Source organism: Mus pahari, chromosome 22, assembly GCF_900095145.1.
Source record: "Mus pahari chromosome 22, PAHARI_EIJ_v1.1, whole genome shotgun sequence".
NCBI lineage: Eukaryota > Metazoa > Chordata > Mammalia > Rodentia > Muridae > Mus > Mus pahari.
The window spans coordinates 2,017,293-2,028,726 of NC_034611.1; positions in this window are offsets into that span (position 1 = coordinate 2,017,293).

Consider the following 11,434-nt stretch of genomic DNA (forward strand, 5'->3'; position numbering starts at 1 on the left):
TTTTATGTATGTGAGTACACTGTTGCTCTCTTCAAACACACCAGAAGAGGGCATCAGATCCCATTACATATGGTTGTGAGCCACCATGTGGTTGCTGGGAATTGAACTCAGGACCTCTGGAAGACCAGTCAGTGCTCTTAATCTCCGAGCCATCTCTTCAGGCCAAGAATACCTTTTAAATAACAGAAATCACAGGATAACAACTTATATCTTATAGCAAGAAGGTGGGTGTGAGTCAGTATGGAGGGGACAGTCATAGGCTGGACAACATCATTGAAGACCCAGATTCCCTTAAAACTGTTTGTATATATTCTTTTGAGAATTTCCTAATATGTACAGTGTATCTCAGTCACATCTACCCCTAACCCTCCTTTCTGACTCCAGGACCCCATCAGGTCCCTCCCCACACTCCTGCCCACTTCGTGATTCTTCTTGCTGCCTATATGGCAGTACCTCACATGGCTAACCTCTCAGTGGTCACATCTTGGAAAGAGTGACTCCCTTTCTCCACCAGTTTTCGGTTGCTGGAAGCTCCTCTGCTGATTGGAGCCTCATTGCCCCTTCCCCATTGTACCAGAATGTTACTTGGATTGATCACGTGCAGGTAACCAGCATTGTTGTGAATTAACTGGTGTAATGCCCGTGCCATGTCCAGAGGATGTTGTTTCACAGCACTCCTTCCTGGTCTCTGGCTCTTACATTTACATCTTGTTTTCTACTGTTTTGGCGGTTTTTGTTTCTTGCTTTTTCTGTTCTCTCATGTATGCTGTCCTCTGAGCCGTGATGGGTAGGGTTTGCTATCGATGCCCCATTTAGGACTGAGCACGCAGTTACTTATTCTCTGTATTTTGCCCATTTATGAGTCTCTGTATTGACTACCTTGCTCTGCACAAAGAAGCTTCTCTGATCTAAGTTGAAAGTGGTGCAGATCTATGGGCATAAACAAGATTTTTAGAGGGCAGTTTAATAAGATATGTTTAGAAAAAGTAGTAGGCTGTCCTCCCTAGGGCATATGATCTCCCAGCCACACTAAAAACTAGGATTATATGACCTTATGTTCTCTTTTTTCATTTACTTTTCATTTTACACACACACACACACACACACACACTCACACACACACAAAACACACACACACACACACACACAATCTCATGTAGCCTTTGCTATCTTTGAACTTACTTGGTCTTAGTCAGGGTTTGTGGGACTGTGAAAGGCAGCCTGTTTTCTGCCTGAACTAGGTTTAAACCCCGGAGACCCTGCAGATAACTCCGCAAGGGACGGCAGGCATTTTGCCACGCTCGTAGACACCAGACTCCTGACATGAGGCTGCAGCTCTCCACTCCATAGGTCTGTGGGCATCAGTCACGTAAGGGCAACGCCCCAAGCCCCTCCACATGTAGAGTCTGTGACTATAGATCATGTAGCCTCAAGACAGATCTCCATTTTAATGGGGTACCTAAAGGCCTGAAGGGCTTAGCCAATTAAGCTCCCCTTCCCAGACACTCCTCCCTGCAAAAGGCCTGTCCTAAGAAAGTGGGGTATGATTTCACTCATCACAACTCTCTGCCATGACAATAAACGCTTTAAAACCACGGACTGCCTCTTTTTCATCGGGACCCTCTGTGCTGGAGCAATGGAGCAGGCCTTCCTCTGAAGAGCCCCATGTCTAGTCTCCCACAGGAGGCCTCTCAGGGCTCTCAGCTACAGTCTCCACCAAGCCACGCCCCCCCAAATGAGTTTAGTATTCTCTCATCCCCAAGGGACCCAGCTGGAGTTCTTCCACTCCTCTTTCCCCCTTGGCCCTGGGCTAGAGACTGTCCTCGTGCCCACACTCCGTTCTTAGTCCCAAGAGCTAGAACCTGCTGTCCCTGACCTTCATGCCGCTTGGGGACCCACGAGCTGCACTCTGACAGTTCCACTTGGGGTGCACACAGTGGAAACTTCCCTAGTCCTGCCTCGCCCAGCGGCCTGAGTCCTGTGCCAGACTGAGGCCATCATTTTAACCCACAAAGGTTCCTGTTACTGTGATGAAACACCATGACAAAAGCAACTTGGGGGAGAAAGGGTCTATTTGGCTTCCACATTACAGTTTATCATCAAAGCAAATGTCTTAGTTAGGGTTTTATTGCTGTAAAGAGACACTATGACCACAGAAGACATTTAACTGCGGCTGGCTTATAATTCAGATGGTTAGTACCTCACTGTCATGGAGGGAAGTGTGGAAGAATGTAGGCAGACATGGGGCTAGAGAGAGGTCGACAGTTCTATATCTTGATCCTCAGGCAGCAGGATGGAAGAGTGAGCCACTGGGCCTAGGTGTTGAGCTTCTGAAACCTTAAAGTCCAGTCTTGGTGACATACTTCCTCCAACAGAGCCACAGCTCCTAACGGTGTCACTCCCTCTGTGCCTATCGGAGCCATTTTCATTCAAACCACCACAGGCAGTCAGGATAGGAATTCAAATAGGGCAGAACCTGGAGGCCAGAGCTGATGTGTGGAGGAGTGAGGCTAAGGTTTACTCCCCAGTGGCTTGATCAGCCTGCTTTCTTATAGAATCCGGGACTACCAGCCCACAGGTAGCACCACACATAATGGGCTGGGCCTCCCCCATCAATCACCAATTAAGAAAATGCCCTGCAGGCTCTCCTATACCCAATTTTATGTGGGCATTTTCTTAACTAAGGCCCTCTCCTCTCAGATGACTTTAGTTTGTGTCCCATTGTTGTAAAACTAGACAGCACAGCAGCTGAGGATGGGGTTGAACTTCTGACATTCTTGTCTCTGCTGCCTGAGTGCAGGAATTACAGGCATGCACCACATGCTGGGTTTAGGCAGTACTAGGGATCAAGCTCAAGGCTGCCTGCATGCTAGGTCAGCGGTTTCCAACTGAGCTGGGCTTCCAGATGCCACTCTTCCAACCACTCTGTGCTGTTCAGTGGATCTACTCATCCTTTTTTTTGTTTTGTTTTGTTTTTTTTTCGTTTTTTTTAAAATTAATTTTTGTTAGCATATGAAGAAATGAGTTTTGTTGTGGATGGCTCTGTGCTGCTTGCTCTCCCAGTAGAGGCTGTCTGGAATGTGGAATGAGTCACATGCTCAGGTGGCTTCTTGTGAGCCAGTCCCCTAATGAATAAAGGAGCCAATCACGGGGTGAGTAGGCAGGACTTCCAGGTTGGACGGAGGAAGAGAGGAAGCAGGAGAGAGTTAGGTCCTCTTTGGAACGGGACATCAGAGGAGTAAGATGTAGCTGCTAGAGTTTCCCAGTATCATGGTGGTTCTACAAGGATTCGCCACTGGAGGAATGGAATTTTAATAAGGATTACAAGATTAGGCTTTAGTTGTTGTGCTCAGAGGTTGAGTTACCATTGTTTCCAAACTAAGTTTGTGTTGCGTTTTCCTTCACGTGGCGGCTCATCTGGGTTCAAGAAAGGTACAGTGGCAAAGCATGGGTTTGCCTGAGGTGCTCCACAAAGGCTGTGGGTTAGCATTGTAGTGATTGCCAGTGGGAACCTAGCGAGCTGGGTGGAGAGATTGTGGAGTTCTGAGTCAGAGTCTCCACGAGATAAAAAAAGGTCGGCCATTGCCATGGCAGCCCAGGCTGGCCAGGCCGAGAGTTGCTAGCACTATAGTGGGAACACGCTGTCCATTTTTAATATTTCCTGCAACAGAGTTCTGCCATAAAATTGCCGTACACATGTTATACATCGTCTGCTCTTAGTCCATGCTGTCCCCTGAATCCTTGTTTTTTTCTCCTCCTTCCTGCCTTTCTTCTTGCTTCTATGACACACATTATAGTATGTAGGGCAGTGGGCGTGGGGGAATAAAGGGAGTGGGAGAAAACCTGCATCCCGCCAGAGTTCTGGTGCTCTGTGGACAAGGAGGACTGCCATACGCTTTCCATGTGGCCCCAGGTGGGTGTCTGACTGTGGGAAGCCATGGATCTCAGCCCGAGAGGGGGTGGACAAGGGCAGTCTGAGGTCTCTGGGCCTCATGGAGGTCAGAGATAACATGTTCTCAGTCTCGGGCATCCCAGACACCGCTGGACACTGAAGAAGAGCTGAGAACAAAGTGGGGGCCCTGTGGGTGGCTGGGTCATCCCCAGGGCCAAAGAGGAGAGGGCAGGGAGAGAAGGTGCTGGGTGGTTCCCATGTGAGCGAGAGTCCTTGGTCCATGGCTGGAGCACAGGAAGGCCTTCTGGCAGGAGGTTAGATGCAGCTCGTTAGGAGAAAGCCCATTCCATTGTTCAAGCACTGTGGGCCTTGATGAGCAGAGACAGTCTATGGTTTTAGAGCTTTATCGTAGAAAGGAAGGGGGAAAGAGAGAATGTAAAAGAATGAGAGGATCTGACCATGGCCAAGTGGAGAGAAAAGGTGGAAGGGAGAGAGAGGAGGGCTAAAGGTGAGAGTAAGAAAGGTGAGAGCTTAGAGAGAGAGGAGGGACCAAGCAGCTTTTTATAGTGGGATGGGCCACCTTGTTGTTGCCAGGTAACTGTGGGGAGGAGCATACCTGGATACTGTCAGGTAACTGTGGGGGTAGAGTCTGGTCAGAATGCCAGGAGCTTGGGGCTTTGTCTGTGTGACTAATAGTCACAGAATTATGGAGTTGGGGGCTCTGTGGTGTCAGGCACCTGTCTCTGGGAATGTGGCTCACTATTCTGTCCCTTGTAGAGTTTCCTACTGGGTCTCCAGAGCAAGCCTCACTTAACCAAAACAGGCTGCCTTTCACAATCCCACACTTTTTTCATGATACCTCACTCTTTGCCTCCTTTCTTTCCTCCCTCCCTTCCTTCCAATTTTTGCTAAAATTTTAAAAATTACATGCATGTATTTGTATATGTATGTGTATAGGTACTTGCATGCCATGGTACACATGTAGAGATCAGAGGATTTCGTGGAATTAGCTTTTCTTCCACCGTGGAGTTTTGGGAATCAGAGCAGATTATCAGGCATTGCAACAAATGCCTTTAACTGCTGAGTTGTCTTGCCAGCCAGCCACTCCTACCCTGACAGCTATCGCACTATACAGCCTTGACTGGTCCTGAATTTGCTATGTACACTAGACTTTCCTCACTCTTTAGAAGACCCTCACCCCTCTAATTCCTGAGTCCTAGGATTGCAGGTGCACACCATGATGCCTGGCTTATAGTCATATTTCTACGTGTGTGTGTGTGTGTGTGTGTGTGTGTGTGTATGTGTGTGTGTGTGTGTTCATGTGAGTTTGTGGGTATGGAGGTCATTGAATGTCTTCCTCTCTCTACCTTATTTTGAGACAGGGACTGAATCTGGAGTTTACCAATTATCTTGTGTTGTAGTTTGAATAGGTTTGCCCTCCCTCCCATAGATTCATATATTTCAATGTTTGGCCATAGGGAGTGGCACTATTAGGAGGTAAGCCACCCCCAATCAAATGTTTTATGTATAAGAGTTGCCTTGGTTATTTTTTCACAGCCATAAAGCCCTAACCATGTTATCTAGGTTGGCTGGCCATTGAGCTTTGGAAATCTTCTTGTCTCCCTACTAGCAGTTGGGGATTTTAGAGGTTCACTATGCCCTAACCATGTTATCTAGGTTGGCTAGCCTTTGAGCTGTGGAAATCTTGTCTCCCTACTAGCAGTTGGGGATTTTAGAGGTTCACCATGCCCTAACCATGTTATCTAGGTTGGCTGGCCATTGATTGAGCTGTGGAAATCTTCTTGTCTCCCTACTAGCAGTTGGGGACTCTAGAGGTTCACTATGCCCTGTTATCACATGAGTGCTGGATATCTTAACTCAGGTCTCCATGCTTGCATAGCAGGCACTTTGCCCACTAAGCCACCCCCCCAGCCTCCATTTTCACTGGAGATATATATATATATATATATATATATATATATATATATATATATATATATATATATACACACACACACACACATGTGTTTTTAAATATAGACTCCACATGAAAGAAATGCAAAATTTGTCTTTACAAGTCTGGATGCAATGATATCCAGGTTATTCATTTTCTTGTGTACTGATGTACACATTTATTGTTATTTACAGCTCTGATGGTTAGTTTTAATTGCCAATTTGACACAGTCTAGAGTCAGTGGAGAAGAGAGTTTCATAAGGAGTTGTTCTAGATCATGTTGGCTCTGACGGATTATCTTGATTAACTGAGGCGAGAGGAACCTCAGAGTCTGGGGGTTCCTGGTGGAGTCTTGATTCGTTAGCACATGGATGTCCATCTGGAACTAAATCACTTCAGATACATATGTTCCTTCTTATTTCCCTTTCTTCACAGCATTGGTGATCAGACCTAGGGCTTCCAAAGTAAGTGCTGTATCACTGAACTACACATTTTAAAAAATGCTCCAACCCACTTTTAACTTCCTTAGTAATCCATTCAAAATTGAGCTACAGACCTGGTGTGGTGGCACATGCCTTTAGTCCCCACACTTAGGAGGCAGAGGCAGGTAGATCTCTGTGTTTGAGGCTAGCTTGGTCTACATATCTAGTTCCAGGATAGCTTGGTTTACATAATGTGACTCTGTTTCAAAAAAAAAAAAAAAAAAACCAAAGCAAAAACAACTAACCAACCAAACAAAACAGTCAATCTACCGATCTATACCTTTCAACCCTAAAGGACCACAAAATCCTGCACCCCATGTTACTGAGCTACAATGGTATCAAGAGGAAGGCAGGGACTTTGTTCTGCAAGAGAATTGATGGTAAAGAAAGCAACCAACAGGGGCTCTGCCCTCATTTCATTCCTGTCTGGGTGACTTTGTCCCTATTTGTATGGGAGGAAACTCTTCTTGCCTAAAAATGCAATAACTTTCCATATCAAAATACTTGTTTGAGTTCTAGATGGACAACTGGAAATTGCTGAAAGATCTTACCTCATTGTCCTTATGGTTCCAGTAAAATACAGTGAGATCTGATGTGATTACAATTTTAATTCTTTCTTTTGAAAACCTTTATTTTCCTCCTGTCTGGAAGCTTTTAACCATTTTCTCTCTATGCCATTTTCTGAAATTTCATGATGTTGCTTAACTTTTTTTTTCTTGGTGATTATTTTTAATTTAGAAAGTCGTGTTCTTTAGTCCTGTTTCATGAGTCTAATGAATTGCATTATTTCTAGTAATTTCCCTGCTCCATGTCGTCTCTGTTTCTGGCTCTTCTAATGGTCAATAAAAGTTTTCTGGCTAATTGTTAGGAAAAAAAATCATTTTTCTCTTGTGGTTTTCCATTTCTCGGAAATGGAACTAAGTATTATGACAAGAGTACTTAGTTCTTCTAACTTAAACCTTGCTTTTTAAAAGATGTAATTTTTATGTATGTGTCTGCTGAGTTTATGTGCAGCATGCATGGTGCATGGAGGCTCGCTCTGAGGCCAGAGGGTATAGAGATGGCTGTGAGCATCCTGTAGGTGCTGAGAACCTAACCCAGGTCCTCTGTAAGAACAGCAAGTGCCCTTACACTGCCTGTCCCTGGTTAGTATTTTAATGCCCATGAGCGCTGTCTTTTCCTTGTTTTGCATTGTGAAACTGCTTGCTCCTTGTGTTTTATCTTTCTTGGGTTATAGTTTATATTTTAGCTTTTGCCTACTTACTTCATTTTCCTATTTGTTCTGGTTTCTTTCTCTCCCTCCCTCCCTCCCTCCCTCCCTCCCTTCCTTCCTTCCTTTTATATTAAACGTTTCCCTCAATTACCTTTTAACCTTTGCCCATATTTGAAAGTGGAATACTGAAGAGCTAGTCAGCAGCTGTGTATGTCAGCAAGGTTGTTTTCCTGAAATTTCCTGAAGCTGTTGTCTGCCACATGTCTGTTAGTGGTAGATTTGTTGCAGGAATTTGGAAGTCCTGCTACTCACTGTACACTTCCTGGAAAATCAGAAGACAGACTAGCACAGAAGACAGTTTGATTTGAGGATGGAGGAAAATGGGTCGAGATATTCTGATCTCTCAGATCCCCCACCCCTCATTTGCAAAACAAAAAATTCTCAGGGTTTTTTTTATGGGGATGGCAGGTAGAAGTTGCCTGCCTCTAGGACTTTTTGGGTTTTATGGGGATGGCAGGCAGAAGTTGCCTGCCTCTAGGACTCTTTGGCTTTAGGTCCATTCCTTCACAGAAATAGGAAAGCAGGGTCAGGTTTTGTGCCTTTGAAGGACAGCTTCAAGTCTGGATTTCTGCAGTGCCTGTTATATATATCAATTTTGCAAGGATGATGGAGGACTGTAACTGTAGATTCTCTTGTCCACTGAGGTCTCAGCCCTTTTGCTCTCAGCACAAGTTCTCTTGTCAGAACCTTGGTTACAGAGCCTTAGTGGTTTTTTCTAACTTAGTGTTGGTCTTCAGTCCTAACTCATCTACATGATGAATCAGTAACAGTGCAGAGTGATTAGGAGACGACTGAATTTTTTTCTCTCCCCCCCCCCCGCTAAGTTTTCTTAACCACTAGCCATTTGTAGTGCCTATAGATCTTTGCTCTTGGGTTAGATGGTTTCTCCAGAAAGGAATCCTCTGATGTCAGCTGGAGTGCTCCTAGCCTGCGACTGGAGCTGGGGGAAAGAGCGTACATTTTTATTTTTATTCATTTATTTATTTATTATTTTTTTATTATTATTTTTTAAGTCAGAACAGTGACTTCTCATATTGGCAGAGGACTGCTGCGTACTGTTTGCCAGCTGTCTATCGATGTAGCTGGCCAGTGTTCTCATGAACGTGGTCTGGGGTTTGATGTGTCCTCTGCAAAACTCAGTTTCTAAACTTATAGTGGTGGCATTTACCAGAGTAAGGGAGTTAGTGTTAGATACTGTGGTCTTACAAAGAGAGGAAGAGAGACCAAGCTCGCACCTTGTTCTCTCACCGTGTGCCTCCCTCTGCCACGCCACGAGCGTGCAGTGAGAAGGGTTAGATGCTGGCCAAATACCAGTACAGTGCTTTTGGACTTTCCAGTTCTAGAGCTATAAGTTATAAAACAACTCTCCCCCCTCATCTCCCTGTCACACACAGAACAAAACCAAACCTAGAAAAGCAGGTTATGTAGACCTGTAATCCTAGATACTCTGGAGGAGGTAGGAAGATGGCAGATTTAAGGCCTGCTATAAAATTTCACACACACACACACACACACACACACACACACACACACACACACACACGAGAGTGTGTGCAGTGTCAGTGGAGGTAGAGATGGTGGTGGCGGTGGCAGTGGTAGTCTGTGGTGTAGGTGTATTGGGGATGTAGATCAGCTGGTAAAGTACTTCCCTAGCATCCTGAAACTCTACAAACTATATAAACTGGCCATCATGAACATACCTATAATCCCAGCATTTGGAAGTCAGAGGCAGGAGGATCAGAAGTTCAAAGTTATCCTCAGCTACAAGTGAGTTGGAAAGCAACCTAGGTTGTGCAAAACTCTATTTGGAAAAAAGGGGCTGGAGGAGTGGAGATATAGTTGTGTGCCTTTCTAGAATTCTAAAGGACACAGGTTCATTCTGAAGTGCTCCTAAGCAAAAGCCTTTATAAGCTAACCAGTCTTCATATTTAATTACATATATTTTCTATAGCAATGCAAATGAGGGTAGTTATCTCCCATATAAAGAGGAACAAATGCTCTCAGTGCTGAGTTAGAACCTGGAAGAAAAAGAGCTGCTGTTTTTCTTACACCACATTTATGCTTTCAATGGCTACTCAGTGGATGTTTGTTTGTTTGTTTGTTTGTTTAATAGACTTTCTAGATTCCTGAAGTATAATTCCCCTATCCTGGACTCAGCTTCAAATTTGCATGCTGTGCTAAGTTAATGGCCACTAGCCCATTAACAGGTGTCTGCTCTCACCCACCAACTGACTGCCTTCCCTACAGCTTCTGACAGAGTAGGAACATCCTATCCAACTTGTTAGAAGCACTTTTTAAAAGTAAGTTGTACTCGAGTAAAATGAAATTATGGACTGCAAATTAATGTCAATAGCAAGATAGTTTTCCCATTTAAACATAGGCTCTGGGGTACAAGCTATGTTGTACAACATGTACATGCTTAGAGTGTATAAGGTTCTGAGTTCAAATCTCAGCACTCACTGACCAACAAATACAAAATGCAAATCATGGAAGCAGCAATTCTCATTCATAGCTGCACTGCGGGCAATTTGGTAAATACCTCACAGCATAATTAATCTAAATCCCATACCATTTTTGTAACATGTTACTCACACATTCCAAATTGAGGGTAAGAAGTTAAGTAACTTGCCTAAGACCATACATTCACTAAATGCGCAGCTAAGATCAGAGCTTGTGTACACTGACATCAGACCCTTATTCTCATTACTCTTCAGGTGGCACTTTTGGGCATCTGGAGAGATGGCTCAGTTATTAAGAGTAGCTGCTCTTCTAGAAGAGCACATAATGTTCACGACAGCCTATGACTCGAGTTCCAGGGGATTCAGTGTCCTCTTCCAACTTTCAAGGCTATTCACATTCATGTGGCACATGTATATGTGTGTATGTGTGTGTGTCTGTGTGTGTGTCTGCGTCTCTGTGTGTGTGTGTGTCTGTGTGTGTGTGTCTGTGTGTGTGTCTGTGTGTGTGTCTGTGTGTGTGTGTCTGTGTGTGTGTCTGTTTGTGTGTCTGTGTGTGTCTGTGTGTGTGTCTGTGTGTGTGTCTCTGTGTGTGTGTCTCTGTGTCTCTGTGTGTGTGTCTGTTTGTGTGTTTGTGTGTGTGTCTGTGTGTGTGTCTCTGTGTGTGTGTGTCTGTGTGTGTGTCTGTTTGTGTGTCTGTGTGTGTCTGTGTGTGTGTCTGTGTGTGTGTCTCTGTGTGTGTGTCTCTGTGTCTCTGTGTGTGTGTCTGTTTGTGTGTCTGTTTGTGTGTCTGTGTGTGTGTCTCTGTGTGTGTGTGTCTGTGTGTGTGTCTGTTTGTGTGTTTGTGTGTGTGTCTGTGTGTGTGTGTCTGTGTGTGTGTGTCTGTGTGTGTGTCTGTTTGTGTGTCTGTGTGTGTCTGTGTGTGTGTCTGTGTGTGTGTCTCTGTGTGTGTGTCTCTGTGTCTCTGTGTGTGTGTCTGTTTGTGTGTCTGTTTGTGTGTCTGTGTGTGTGTCTCTGTGTGTGTGGGGGGGTGGGGGTGTTACAGATCACCCAGAAGATGGTGCTAGATTCCCTGGAATTGGAGTTACAGATGGTGATGAGCTGACACATGTAGGTGTTGTGAGTTGAACCAGAGTCCTGTGCAAGAACAGCCAGTAGGCGTAACCACTGAGCCATCTTTCCAGCTCCAATTGATTTTACTTTTTTTTTTTAAGACAGTATTTCATATTGTTCAGACTTACTGGAAACTTGTTATATAGTTAAGGAAGACCTTCAACTTTTCATTATCCTACTCCAACCCTGAATGCTAGGATTATAGGTATGAACCATCCTTTCTGGTTTTGTATGGTGCTGGACATTCAATTTGAGCATGCTAGG